At 34.1% G+C, this 15,245-nt stretch overlaps 1 non-coding gene across 1 annotated transcript; it reads left to right on the top strand.

Annotated features, from left to right (window-relative positions):
- Positions 1–14,969: 14,969 nt before the first annotated feature.
- On the top strand, positions 14,970–15,042 carry TRNAK-CUU (transfer RNA lysine (anticodon CUU)). The gene has a single exon. It is a non-coding gene; the product is annotated as a tRNA-Lys (tRNA).
- The last annotated feature ends 203 nt before the right edge of the window (positions 15,043–15,245 follow it).

Raw genomic sequence — 15,245 nt, 5'->3', positions numbered from 1 at the left:
ACCCAGTAGAACGTGAGATAACAGTCCCATTTTTTTCGCAGTGTTTATTCTATTAATATTAATTGTTAGTTCATATTTTAACAATACATCTAATTGAGGTAAATGAAAATGCACAATATTTATAATATATACATCTGATAATTTTTACGGACGTCCGCAATACTATAATACAAAAAAGATATTTTTAATGCTATTATAATAATAATGCCTGGTATGTAAGAATTATATTTCGATAGTTAGTTCCTTTATTTGAAATAAAATAAAAGTAAAAAAAAAAAAAAAAAAAAAAAAAAAAAAGAGGGGGCCAAAATGCTTTTTTTTTAAATATTTTTTATATTTCGTTTCTGCCGCTCAAAGGTAAAAAATACTAATAAATTCAAAGAAAATATTTTGTTAATCTTCGTTATTTTTTCAAATGGATGTGCGCCTAATTCGCAATCAGAATCACGCTATTTCGTGCCTCTGTCTCTTAATTTAGCATATTTTAAGGTAAACATGCTCACAAATGAAATAAATTTTGTCTTATATCAATAAGCATTTTGAAATTAATTCTACAAAGAATCCTTAATTTTTAAAGAGGCTGTTTGCCAAAACCTTTCTTATATCGAATTTCGGATTACTCGAAATTTTTCCTTCTTTCTTCAATTTCAGCTAATCGATGTTCGATTGTATTTCGAACTTAGTGCAGATTAGGAAAAGATGAAGAATACAAAAATCTATTAGCTTTAAAGATTCAAAAAAGCACAAAAAGAAAATTATGCTAATGAATTAACAATGAATTTTCTTATTAGCATCAAAATTTAAAAAAAAAAAAAAAAAAAAAAAATGAAATATCTTTGAAAAATACTTTAAAATATAAAATCATTCAAAGCTTCCAGAAGCGAAAAACCAGTCTGTATAATAAATTAGTAATCTTAGTTCTTTTAAATTTAATTTAGGTTGTATCGCAGTACTTATTCAATGGCTAAAGTAATGATGCTTTATTTCCTTCAAGGCAATGTATTCAAAATTTAATTATGTAAAGGCATCCTGCTTTATTTACAGTATGATAAAAAATGAAATAATCACGATTTATTTCTGTTTAGAGTTTCAAAATGATGGTTTTGGGGTTATTTCTTTCCTTTTTTTCTTTCTTCGGTATCAAGTGTCTCAGCATTCGTCTTTCCCCATGAATTTGGGGAGTTGGTGAAAAAAGTCATCAATCTTGAATGCAGGATATGTGAGATTATATGCTTTGACTTGATCTCAGTTTTGATTTGTGGTTTCTCGCTTCTGTTGCATTTTGTAATGTTTTTTTAATGCTTTTCGTGCAAATAAACTATTTGCTAGAATACATTCACGGCATTAAAGACAGAAAATTTGAAAACAAATCACATTACTGTCTAAAAAAGAGAGGTGAAGGAAATCTACGTACACACACACACACACACATATATATATAATAACAAGACATATGTATGTATATAAACATATAACATTAAAATAAAAACAAAGATAAAAGTGAAAATATAAAATAAAATACACAATTGATCTAAAAATGCGCGTAGAGTTATAATAATAGTAAGTAGTTATTAAATATATAATTTACTTATTTAGGTTAAAAAGAAGTACGGTTATTCCTCTATATCTGTCCGCTTTGAAATAAGACCAACTCTGGACGCGAAAAGCTTCGATTGGTAGATGATCTTTGTTTGGAATGCGACACGAGTTCGATGAGATACAACTGCGCGCATTATCCTTGTTTACCTTTTTCGAGACAAAGCTACGACTGCCCATGAACACCCAGAACACCTATTACTACTATTCAATAAACCAGTGTAGTCCAACCTTTAGTTACAAGAGGGCCAATCAAACTTTAGTATAGGAAAGCGAGAGCCAAGTACATGAAGGAACGAAATTTACAGACGAAAAAACAATGCGATGATTGGCACTGCTTTTCTGACACAAGTTTATCAATGTTCATTGTAACTTCAGTAAGACAAACTCTCAGGCTCGATTCCATCGAAGTACTTTCAATGCGATTTCTCGTTTGAGAGAGGGGACAAAAACACATTTTCACACACATATGTGTTGCCGAACCGCGATAACATGTGCAAAGAGAATTTAAGCAATTTGAAGAAACATTCTTTAGAAATCAGTTTCCAGAAATTTTCAGGGACATCACACTTTTTAATAAGGTAGAATGGATCTGCCGGAAGAACGGAAATTGCCATTTGAAAATCGTAGGGCACCTCACTCATTTCAATTTCCATGGGGCTTTGTTTAATAGTGTAAGTTTTATTTTTAGCCAGTCAGAATCCTAGAATCTGTCCTGAAACTTTATCTTGATATCAGTTATTATTTCTTGAAACATATTAAATTTTGAATCATTTTCTTCTTCTGCTTTCAATTGATGACAAGATGGAAGTGTGCTGTACTATTTGTCTTCAGTGCAATTTGCATTATATCAAATGTTTCGAGGAAGCCCTCAAAATGTCCATAAAGCCTAGGGATATTTTGTTTTCTGTCTTATAACTTCAGGTTTAAAACATTAATATGGGATGTTAAATCTGTCAGGAAAACAAGATTATTTAAAAAGTGGATTCCTTCCAGTTTTTTTAAAACTCACACCAAATGTTTTCTTTTTTTGAGAAAAACAAAAATTTCTTTCCTTAACCAAAAAAACAGCCGCAGACTATTTCCAGCACTTAGCCACAGTACTTCACATTACAATGAAACGTTACTATGCCACTAAACTGTACAAATGGTATACAAATAAAAAATACAAACTAAACTATACAAATTGCTATTATCCATCCAACAACAAATGTTTCTTTTATGTGGAAGTGTGCCCGCTTTTCGATTTGTCTGGGACTGTTGTGTGTGAAAATACCATCAAAGCGATGTCAAGAATGATCTGGATGTATAATGAAACACCCGCTGTGGAGACCAAAGGTTGGAAGCACTGCTTCAGTCGTAGTGCGGGGTTGGCGCCTCCTTTTATTCTTACCTCTATGGTGTGACTAATCTAACAGTACTTGTCTAACAGTACTAATCACTTGCTAACAGTAACATCAGAACAAGCCCACGAAATTCATCGTGGCAAGGAGTGCAAAGACTGCGCGGCTGTCATTGACAATAGCTTTATGCACCACACAGGTGACAGTGCAACTTCGCTCTGTTCCGCCCCCCAATTTTGTTGCAGAGCATCTCGGAGGGACGGGTCCGAGGGTCTTCCATCCCTCTTCTCCTACCACTGACCTCTCGAGAGGACTTTCGGCTTGCCGCATATTTAGAATACTCCATGCCACATGGACACTATACGTCTATAACCATCCACCCCTTCTCTGAGATTCAAACCCGGGCTCTTCGGTACTATAGTAGGCTCCCCTAACCACTATACCGTCTGGGCGGCAAACAAAAAACATCATAATAGCATAAACTGTGAAGTCAATGAAAGAACAGATATCCTTGCAAAACAAGCTGCACTTGAAAAGCTAGGATATAATATTGAAATCCCATGGCTAAGATTTGCATTACACTATAAATTAAAGATATATAGTACACATATAAAATGACATTTATAGTACACATATAAAATGACAACAACAATGGGATCAAGAACCACAAGAACTACATTTCGAAAGAGGTTCACTTACAGGATATCGTTACTGTGATATAGTTATCCTCTCCCACGTGTGTCTTTTCTGGGTTTCGATTGGTCCCGACTTTATTTTTATGGATGACAATCCGCGGCCTCACAATACTCATGCTGTTGAGGATCTCTTTCAAAGTGAAGCTACCCACAGAATGGATTGGCAAGGGTGCTTCCCTGATTTAAAGCCCATTGAACACATGTGAGGTACCTTAGGGGGATGCCTTAGGCACGATCTTACCCTTCGGAGAACATTAGACAATTGAAAGAGATGCTCCTTGAAGAATGGGTACTCTTACTCCAAGAACTGTTCGATAATCTGGTTCTGAGTATCGACAGACAGAAGATGGTTTGATCTCCATCTTGGGCCAGGCAGTTGGTTTTGCATCAATGCCATTGTGTCAGCAAAGCATTTCTCTATTTGTTCTGTACTGTATACTTTCTATTATTATTTTTTTGGGGGGTACTTTTCTCATCTTACTACATTGTGCCGTTACTATATTCCCTCTCTGTACTACGAATTCTAATTTCCCAGATGATTTTTGCGGCATTATGACTAAAATTAGAAAATTTGCTTAAGTTTTACAAACAAGCGTATGTTTAGCTCACGTAGAGCACGAGATATGAGAAAATTAGCTCCTGATCAGGCTTGGCCATAAGCTTTATTGCCATGTTGGTGACATTTGTCAATTATTAGCGTTTCGAAAATTAAGTTCGGTAGTAATTAGCAATTATTGTTTGGCGATTTTCAGGAAGATTCGAGGCCCCGATTTTTTTCGGAATCTCGCAGAAGCCTATGCTACATCGAACCAGTATTCGTGATCTAGAAATATGGCTCCAAGAGTTAGGATGAGTTAGTTTTTAATCAATTGTGAGAGCAGCGGCTGAAAGAAAGTTAAGTGAATTACGTTTAAGAGTTTTCTGTGCGGGTGATTTCGGAAAATTAGGACATTTCTTTGAGCTAAGGAGAGGCTGCTGAATGTCCGCGCGCTCTGCTTGAGCTATTTACAGTTACATAGTTCGATGTGTTTCTTATTTTCACTTCCTTATACGAAGTAAAAGAAGTATTGTAATTGCGAAAAATTTCGGGTATCATATTTCAATGGAAATATCAATTTGAACCGCTCTCGAAACCATTTGAACGATGTTTTTCCAAAAGGAATTGTAAGTTGGATTTAAATTGGATTCAGAAGAGATTGTTTCTTGACGTCTGTGCGTACGTGCGTATGCATGTATGCATCTCGCATAACGAGTAGCCGTAGAACGTTGAAATTTTGTATATGGGGCTGCTATGACATGTAGCTGTGCCCCTCTTAATCATTGCAATCGGCTACAGGGGTTTAGCAGGGGGTTTTACGAATATATACAAATATGTACACATATACGTATATATTCGGACTCAATTACCCGGCTCGGTGAGCTTAGTTTTTTAATTCTTATATGTTGGTAAATATGTCTTTAGTTAATATGCATGGAATAGTTTTAGAATTATCAAAAATTTAAAAGTTTAACTGGCTAATTTAGAAGTCAAACAAGAAAATTCCGCATTATATTTTCAAATTTTCACAGGACTGGTTTCGACGGTTCGGTAAAACCATCGAAACTAGTCCTGTGAAAATTTGAAAATATAACTCGGATTTTTGTTGTTTGACTGCTAAACTAATATTTGTTCAGCGTGTTATTGTATCTTAATTTAACTGGCTATTTAAGCCAAACGCACCGCCATTTGTTTACATTTGAAACTCAGTAGAATAGTGAACTAAGTTTGTTTCTGCACTTTCAATGTCTTTTTACCGAGTGAGATCAAAAGTAAACTTTCAATTTTGTGCAGCGAAAAGTCTACCTTCTTGCCCGGTGGCATAATTTATTTATTTTGTGTAGAAATTCTAACTTTAGTTGTAAAAATTGTTTTCTTTTAACCGTTTTAACTGTATTTGGCGTTTTATATTTTTCTCTATTTTACAATTTTTAATGAAGTTGCTTTGAGCTATAAGGTATTTCTCGCGCCTTTCTAGCATGCCTTCGTGGTGTGGTGGTTTGCACGCTGGGCGCGTATTCTAGAGGTCCGTGGTTCGATTCTCGGCGAAGGCGTTGCTCATTTTTCATCTTGCCTGCTTCCAAAAATACCTAACTGAGAACAGAATTAATTGAACGAGAAATATATCTGTAATGAAATTCGAGAAAATAAGGTTAAATAAAATGCAAGAAAAATGTGTATAATTTAATAGGCCATACAAGGAAGTCATGTGGTGTCCACATCAGATTTTTTATAATACATTGTTAGTTTCATTCTGGTTATCCGGAGCGATTATTCAAAGACAGCTACGACGTCGAAGTCCGAAGACAAATATGTATTTTGCTGCGCCGAAGATTTAATTATATCTGAAAATCTCGTATCAGACGCTGTGAAATATAAGGACATAAACTTTTAACAATAAATAATGAAAACTATCTCATCATTTATATTTGAAAATGTAACTATGTTTATATCATACGGTAATATGTATTTGTCAGAGTTATGCTTTACTGACACTCTACGGATGTATGCTTTCTAACATTAAATAGGAAAATACTTGAGATAAGACAATGATATTGTTCTGCAACTTTATTGAAATCAAATATTTAATAATTCCAGTAGAGTAGCATTTGTTTCGGTTGTTGCTATTTTCTGTTTCTTTAACCCTCATGCATATCCCATCGGATTTTGACTGAGACTTGTGCCGTATTACTTTCCGCTAAATTTGTCGCTCTTCCTGCAACAAAACTCTTACCAGCTGACGCCACGTAAACTGTAACCGTTCAATTTCTAGTCTCTGACGTTTCGCGCGACATCTTGTTCTAATTATCTGGTTGACGAGACTGTTTGCGTCACTATTGCTGAACTCCACCCTTCCGTTTTTCTCCCTCCCCGTTTCGACTCGTCTTATATGTTAAATGGAAAACCCCATGTATCACTGCCGACGGCCTCGCCTCCCCCTCCTTTGTATTTGTCTTAGAGCTGTGTAAACAAAGCCAGCGAGTTAATTAAGTTAGGAACAGAAAGTTCATTTTTTATCTCATTATTATCCAATGAATTAAGGTCTCAAGCGTGTAAATATGCATACCTTTTTTTATTTACTCACTCTTGTAAAGTAAATAAAAAACATATATATTTTGTTATCATTTTCACTAAGTTTATTTTGCCCCCTCATTCGTAGTTTTCTTTAACTGATATGGTCTCAAATCTGCTCACAGCCGTGGTATTTGTCATAAGAAATGAGTAGAAAATTAAACTGTATTTCTTGTTACAAAATGGCCCACCAATAGCCGAGCGGATAAGATCGCTTAACATTGGTAGTTCGACCATAGTTTAAATCCTGGTGAATGGGCTGGCTGCATAGGAGGTTCATGGGGTTTCCTGTGCGCAACCTGAATGCGACTCAGAATTCGATAGAATACTCTCCACGAAAGCATCTCACCTTTTAGGCAGATCGTCTTTGTAGGTTTTGCTTTAATCAATTAACTTTATCAACGTGTTAGAAAATGAGCATGCGATTGTTTCTGTATAGTTCGCTGAAAACTTTGCTTTTAAAATGATTATGAAATACCTGTAGGTTACATGTAGTAGTTTGAAAAAGAATTTCGTAAGTACAAGCTTATTTCCCTCAGCAAGACCTCCACGAGGGTATCTTTTACCTTAGACAGATAGTTCTCTTATGTTTTGAATTTATCAGATGAGCATCATCTCTGAAAACGAACTCATGTTAACAAATTGCTTTTAAAAGTAATAAATAAGTGTAGCACTTTCAACTGCTTTTTCGCAAATTAAGCAAACAAAATTACAAATGCAGATGAAAATTAAGAATAAAGAATATCTAAATAATCGTCTAGGAAAATTTAAGTATGCGCCGATCTTAAATTCTGTATAGTACCCATTTAATAATAAACGCGTATCGTTTGGAAATAAATCTTCTCTGCAGTTTCGCAAATAATAAAAAGTTAAATTTATATGGATTACCTTATAAAGAACATTAAGTTTTTGAGCATTAGAAGCACACGTTTGAGAAGATTTTGAGTAAAACGAACGATATTGATATATCGAGTAACAACGTGTAGGGTTTTCCTTATTTTGCATAACAAATTTATTTTAAGTTTGATTTCCTGTTTTAAACTTCTCACATTCCCCTCACATTCTCTCGCCAGGATGTAAATTTAAAGTTAAGTGAAGTGCTATTTAAACGTGTAAATTTCTCAGTTTATTCAGAACGTGTTTCGCTAGCCAAGTCCACGTTTCGATGTTATTTCACGGTCACGTTAGTAAGCCTCTTGGCCTTATCAGATTAGTATCACGCCGGTTAGATTCCTGTGAGTCCACCTCTTAGGCATAAACTTAAGTGCGCTCTTGCACTATTTATTTCAGGTTTGACTTGTATTATATTCTACGTTTTAATTTCCACCGCAAGTGGATGGTGCTGTTTTAACGCACTAAGTCCGTGCCTTTCTGTTAAATTAGTTTGAATTAATAAAGGATTATTTTCACCCTTCTTCTGTGCTGGTAATTAATTCACTCCTGTGCGAGAATTCGCCAGGTCATTGTAGGATCTAATTTAGTTTATGTGGAATAACTGAGACAGATATTACAAACGTAGCTTGAAAAATGACGCTTGTAGTTTTAATAATTTTTCACATAGAGCATCTGCCATATTGAATCATACATACATCCATCATGAAGGAAATGCTCTACAAATCAGAGTTTAAAAGTTGAGCTATTTTAAGAATGTCATATGTCCATCAGTGGCAATAGATATTTATTAGTTGGAGTAAAAGCGCCTGGCTTCTATTCATTGGTGGTGAAAACTAAACTCTAATTACTTCATCCTGCGACAGACACTCATCTGAAGAAAAAAGAAATTACAGCAATTACAAAAAACAATGACTATCCCAGTTTGTAGTCTAAATAAGAGATAAATGTTTTACATAAGATCTCCGCGAAGACATTTCTTAAGACAAATTGTCCTAGCAGCTCTTGTTGCACAATATCTTGATATATATTTCTAGATGTCTTAGAATGAGAAAGTAATAAATTATCTTCTTACTCTAAGAATGTCTGGAAATGGTTATTCTATTCAGTTTCGTCGGATACTGCAATAATAATAGAAATGTGAATATATAGTAGGAAAAATAATTGTTTTCTACAACAGAAATCAACCATTTTGTTGGATCATGTTAAAAGTCCTATAAATGCAAGCCTTTCGATTTAAACGTGGGTTTGAATGCGATAAAAGGGGGTAACAGATTTCAAAAACGTTGTCATTTAATGGATGTTTAAAATTTACTTATTAGCAGCCATTTAACTTAAACTAGCAAAATATCTCTTCTGTTCAAAAAGGGTGTGAGAAATATCAGGTCACGGGCAAACTATGATGGTACTTGACTGTCAGAAGGCCTGAACATAAGAAGATCAATAGGAATCTTTTAGGACAATGCAGTTCTTGCTATAATGTAAACTTAATTGAAGTGTCTTCCTATCAATAAGCGAGATGTATCATTTTGAACAAAAGACTGTTATACACAGTTACATTATTTTGGAAGAATATTATGCAACAATAACCTTTATTGAAAGAGCTTTCCAATCCCGCTATTTTTATCCAGATGTCTCTTCATGCAGCATTTTTCGAACTTTGTTTCAAGTGGGAACCACTGTATACTTACACTGAACTAGAAACACAGGATGCATATTTTATTGAACCACTTTTTTCAAGGATAACTGCTTTGATTCGTTTGGTATCGACTCCACATGCTTCTTGAGTGCATTTTTACGTCCAGAGAATACCATGCATTGGCTACGCAGCTTTTTTAGATTTTGGATATTAGATGGAAGAGGAGAGTGCTGTCGAAGGTCTTTCCACCATATCCCACACATTTTCTATGGGTTAAGATACGAGCTATGCGGTGGCTAGGTAAGGTGTTGGAAGTCAGACTGATGTTCAGCAAACCAATTTTTGAACACTACTGGTACGATGTATAGTTTCATTATCGTCCATGAAGTATCCGCGGCCATCAGGTTAAAAATGCAACATTGCAGGGTGCATTTGTTCTGCCAATATATCTAGGAATCTTATGGCTGTTTGTTTACCCTCGGGAAGCACCAGGGCAACACTTCCATGCCAGCAGATTATGCCCCATATCATAATACTTCCACGAGACCCTTGCAGAGTGCGATTAAGGCAAAAGGGATTCATGGCTTCTCGCCAAATTCGACGTCTTTCATCAGTGAAAAATAAGGTGTAGAGTGATTCATCTGACCACATTACCCGTTTCTAATACTCATATGTCCAGTGTCTGGTTTCCCGACACCAGTGGAAACGAATTTTTGGAATGCCGGGCAGAAATAAGGGGTTCTCTCATAGGCACCCGACTATGCATTCCTATCCTCTGCAATTCTCTGCGCATGGTTTGAGCTAAAATCTGTTGAGAAGAGCCTTGGTTGACGACCTGTGTCATTTGAAGCACAGTAGAGTTCCTGTTCTGTCGTACAATTCGTCGGAGACGCCGGCGATCACTCTTTTGGAAAACTCTGCTCAAACCACAGTAACGTCTTCTAGAGAAGGACTATTGGTTGTGATTCCAGCTTTTGAAAAACTTTGATATGGCTACTTTCGAGAGCCCAGTGAGATTTGTTATCTTCGAAATCGCGGCCCCTGCTAAACGGGAACGAACAATAAGCTCTTTTTCAAATGGTGAAAGATCTGTTGTTTTTCCCAGTTTACTTCATTCATCGTGAAAAGCACTCATACACCTTACTATACTAACATTCTAACCACGTGTAACCCAAGTCATAAAAAATTTTGCATACTTTATTCCTAGCACGCATTCGAATGAAAATCTCAAAGATTTCTTATTCATTGGCCAATGTGCGTAAATTAGAATGTTCTGCGGACAACTTATTGTTGTCCGCTTTGAAGCATTTATATTATATCTTATATTTACTTATAGTGTTTTATACTAGCTGCTATGCGGCCAGCCTTCGTCTGGCTTTTAAATGTACAACAAAGCAAACGTTTTCTCGACAAATTCCACAAACGCTCAGTTTCCAAGAGAAACATTAAATTTAAAAAGTGCATAGAATTATCGCCCTTATTTTTCCGAGTGGCAACAGTGCTGATATCAGCCACAATGGCTGTGTACCATTGTTGCTGCGTGCCATCGATTTGATGCGATTTCATCAAAAACATAACATAAAACAAATTTCATTCGAATTTTAAAAACATCGCTTCGAGGTGCACTCAGATAGACTCTTTCTTATATATATATAGATTTACTTATATTTTTAAAATTCACTTAATTAAAATTTTATATTAAATGAATTATTAATAAATTAACAGGCATTAAGTAATAAACAGAAGAAAAATGGTATGAATTTTTAATAATTGGAGTCGGTTGGATAAGTTTGGATAATTTTAGCTAATCAACTCAAAATATATATAAATGTTGGAACTTACATTAATGAGATGTATGAGACATCCGAGTTTTGTCTAGTTGTTCTTAGCCTGTATGTATTCTGAATTACCACAGTCATAGTGTTTTGAGTCACTTTCTGGCTGTTAAGATCAGAGTGGGAAGTCTATTGCAGGGTAACTTATAATAAATTTCATAAAATGTCAGTTTTAGGAGAAAAAGGAACAGACAATTGCAAATGGGCAATTTCTAAACTCTGAGACTTTCAGCTATAATGTAGTATTCGCAGCTAATTTGGAATTCATTTTTTTTTTGCTTTTTTTAAAAATCTAGGAGGACTGTGAAGAGCAGGCTTCGAAGTCCACAGATTAGAAACGCTGCTCTAGGGGATCAACATGTGCACACAGTTCACCTCACAGAGTCTGTCTCTCTTGTCCACATAAACTAGAATAGACCTATAAAGACCTGACGAATTCGTGAATAAAACTACTGACTCAGACAAAGGGTAAAAATAATCCTTTATTAATTCAAAATAGTTGACAGAAAGACACGGTCTTCGTGCGTTACAAAAACACTTTCAACATGGGGTGGAAACTAAAACGTAGAATGTAAATCAAACCTGAAATAAGTAGGGCATGATAGCACTTAAGTTACGCCTAAGAGGTGGACTCACAAGAACCTAACCGGTGTGAGGCTAAATATGATAAGGCCAAAATGCTTACTATCGTAAAAGCGAAATAACAACGAAACGTGCGCTTGGCTAGCGAAACACGCTCTGAATAAACTGAGATATTTACACGTTTAAATAAGCACTTCATTTAACTTTACCTCCTGGCGAGAGAATGTGAGGGGAAGTTGAGAAGTCTAAAAAGTTATCAAACTTAAAATAAATTTGTTATGCAAAATAAGAAAAACCCTACAACCTGATCCCAAACAGAGCGAAGGTAGTCTATGACAAATGCAAATGAAGGAATTTAGGCAGTTTAACTATGCTTTCAAGAATTAGACATTCTTGAAGCAAGAGCACTATGTGTGTTCCAATGACTATTAAGTATTGCTATTTAAAATAATATTAATAGCAATGTAACAGCAAATCCTCCTTAAATAATTATGGTTGATTTAGTGTTAGTGTACTAAATCAACCATAATTATTATAATTATTTAAATATCAGTATTCACGTTAGCTGCATCACTCAGAGGTCTTTTCTATCTTTGGGTTGGTAACTAGTTTGGTACTAGTGTCCAAACCTTTCTGTAAATCATCATCTACGTAATTCCGATCGATTGTAATGACGAATTAAACAGGCCAAGTCTTTAAATAGGCATTTAGGTGCTCCCACAAATGATCCAATTAATTGATTTTGGTTAGTTAATGCCAATAATTTACAGATGCATTCTGAGACTAATCTTATACGATTGCAGTTACAAGAATGATTAATTATTTGGTAAATGGTTTCTCAGAGTAAAAGTGAAATGAGTTGTGCATTTCTCGACTCTTCAGGTGAAGTGAGCTTAGTTTAAACAAATTTGGTTTTGATAAAGCTTTAGGGAGTGAAATATATAATATTTTTCTGCTATATATTAATTATGCAAAATGATTTTACGAAATTTGGGTGCTGAGAATGTTGTAAGTTGAAGTTTCTAGCCGATTCCGGATGGACATATTCTTGATCGAATTTAAGTCTGAGCTAGTAAATGAAATAAAGTTAAAAAAAGTTTTTATAAAATAAGCTTTTATTTAAAATTCATAAAATGTTAATGAACTAAAAGGATAAAAAAATCTGTCATCAAGGTCATGGGAAAGATATTAATAATTCATTAAAAAAATCACCTAAAATTTTATATCATGAATGATAAAAGCGTGAGGCGACCTAAATTTTACATTTTTAAACATAACGTCTTTTAATTATGGCAATGCATTTTAGTTAATAGATTTCCTTATTTTTACGCGAACTTTGATTAATTAATAAATTTTTAAAAAATATTAATTAATTAATTTTGATTAAATATTAATTAATAAATTTTGATATAAAACTGTAGATAAATTTAAAAAATCTGAAAGCTTTCAAATTTTATGTTATGCCCAAAGGGATGTTTTTTCCACGGGGGATTCAAAACGGGATTTGAAAAGTGATGCAGAGATTCAAAGTCATTCTACGCAAGATACCATTAGACAATGTAAAGTCTTTGCGTTGCTAAGCCACCAACATAAGAAGAAAACCATTCAGAAACGTAAAGAAACCTGGGGCATAAAATATCCGTGCTTGAAGATTCACGTTAATGTTAATAGAACGCTTTGAAATCTTTGAGTTTGTTAAGCAAAAATTCCTTGAAGTTCTAAAAATGTGAAATAGATAATAAAATAAACTCCAAAGTGGAGCTTCTCTGCCCATATTCGAGTGGAGGATTACTTTATTCAGAATTTGATGTCCCTAGGTACCGTTATTTTTTTACAGCAAGAAACATACATACTACATTCATGCAGATTCTTCCTTATTTAATTTCATTAAATATGATATAGGGCTCTAATATTTGGTGGCAACGATCTGAACAATTATTCAGAGTTGTAAACTATTTTTCTTCTTTTAGTTCATTCATTATTTTATGAATTTTAAATGAAAGTTTATTTTATGAAAAAATTTTTTAACTTTATCTTCACAGTTTTAGTCTCAATGACACTTTGTCAATAAAATTATTCAGTTGAAAAATCGTTCTCAGCAAAGAAAAATAACTTTTTTACTTCCAACAATTCTGTTAAATGATAAAAATAAATCTAACAACTTCCTAACATGCGCCACAAAAAACAGAAATCTCGTTAAAAGTTTCATATAAACTTCATTTCAAACTTTTTTTTCCAAGCTGTATCTAATGGTAGAAATTTTGTGAGTTTTAATTTGTTCATTAATAGAAGAAAGTGGGAAAATTAAATTAAAAATATAAATCAAATTGGGAAAAAAATTCGTTGCAACACTTTCTATTGTTATCCACATTAAGTGCGGGAGTAAAATTTGAGCTAGATAGGTTATCAGGAAATAGTTTAAAAATCCACGAGAAAGATTTCATAGTAGCGAGAAATACCATGAGAGAGTTAAAAAACATGGCTTATTGATGCTAAAAAAAATTCTAAAAAACTTGTAATTAATATGTTTTATTATTCTTGTTTGAAATGAGGGGAAAGAGCTTGTTTTACAATATTTGAAAATTTTAAATCTATATAAGAAAAACATTTTTGGATGTTAAAACTTCATAAAATGTATAATATTACCTATAAAATGACTTTTAAAATGAAATGCAGAAAAAAAGCATTTATATAATGGAAAGATAGTGTAGATTTTATTGAAAATAATTATAAATATTAATCAGTCTTTAAAATGTGTCTTCCTTGATATTAGAACTATATGAACTATGAACACTATAAAGGAATCTGTACGAAAGCAAGAAGAATTACCTGAAGTAATGACATCATAATTCTGAAAGTATATTTTCTACCGACAGCAAGAATAACAGTTTCTTTCCCCTTACTGCAGCATTTTTCTTAGAAAAGTGCAGAAATTAGTTCAATTAATACATTTTTAATCATTTTTGTTTTAAAAGATGTTTAAAGAGTTTGTTCTCTTATAAGTTATTTCTCCCGCCTTCTTAGCATGCCTTCGTAGTGTAGTGATCAGCACGCTAGGCGCGTATTCCAGAGGTCCGTGGTTCGATTTCCGGCGAAGGCGTTGCTCATTTTTTATGTCTCCTGCTTCAAAAAATCCTAATAGCTCTACAATGGCTCCCGAACTAAAAGGGTTTTGGATGATGATTCTCCACACCCAGGATTTGAAGACTGGGTCTCCTAAAACCCCAGTCGTCTTTAAAAGGGGAAGTATATAAGGTATTTCTCCTGCCTTCTTAGCATGCCTTCGTAGTGTAGTCTTCAGCACGCTGGGCTCTTATTCCAGAGGTCCGTGGTTCGATTCCCGGCGAAGGCGTTGCTCATTTTTCATGTCTCTTGCTTCGAAAAATCCTAATAGCTCTACACTCTAATTTATGAAAATTTCAAATCTTTGTTTCTGATACATTTTTAGATTTGAAATTTTAAAATAGTGCACCTCAAATAGTTGAAAAAATATAGCAATTTTTGAAAATTCGTAAAAAAATTCACAAATTAAAACATTAAATTAAAAAAAAATTC

The sequence above is a fragment of the Stegodyphus dumicola genome, chromosome 4 (genome assembly GCF_044657685.1).
Source record: "Stegodyphus dumicola isolate Sdum_Otavi_A_Nest chromosome 4, ASM4465768v1".
In the NCBI taxonomy this organism is placed as follows: domain Eukaryota; kingdom Metazoa; phylum Arthropoda; class Arachnida; order Araneae; family Eresidae; genus Stegodyphus; species Stegodyphus dumicola.
The sequence above is the reverse complement of the archived record's forward strand: the minus strand, read 5'-3'. Positions and strand labels throughout refer to the sequence as shown.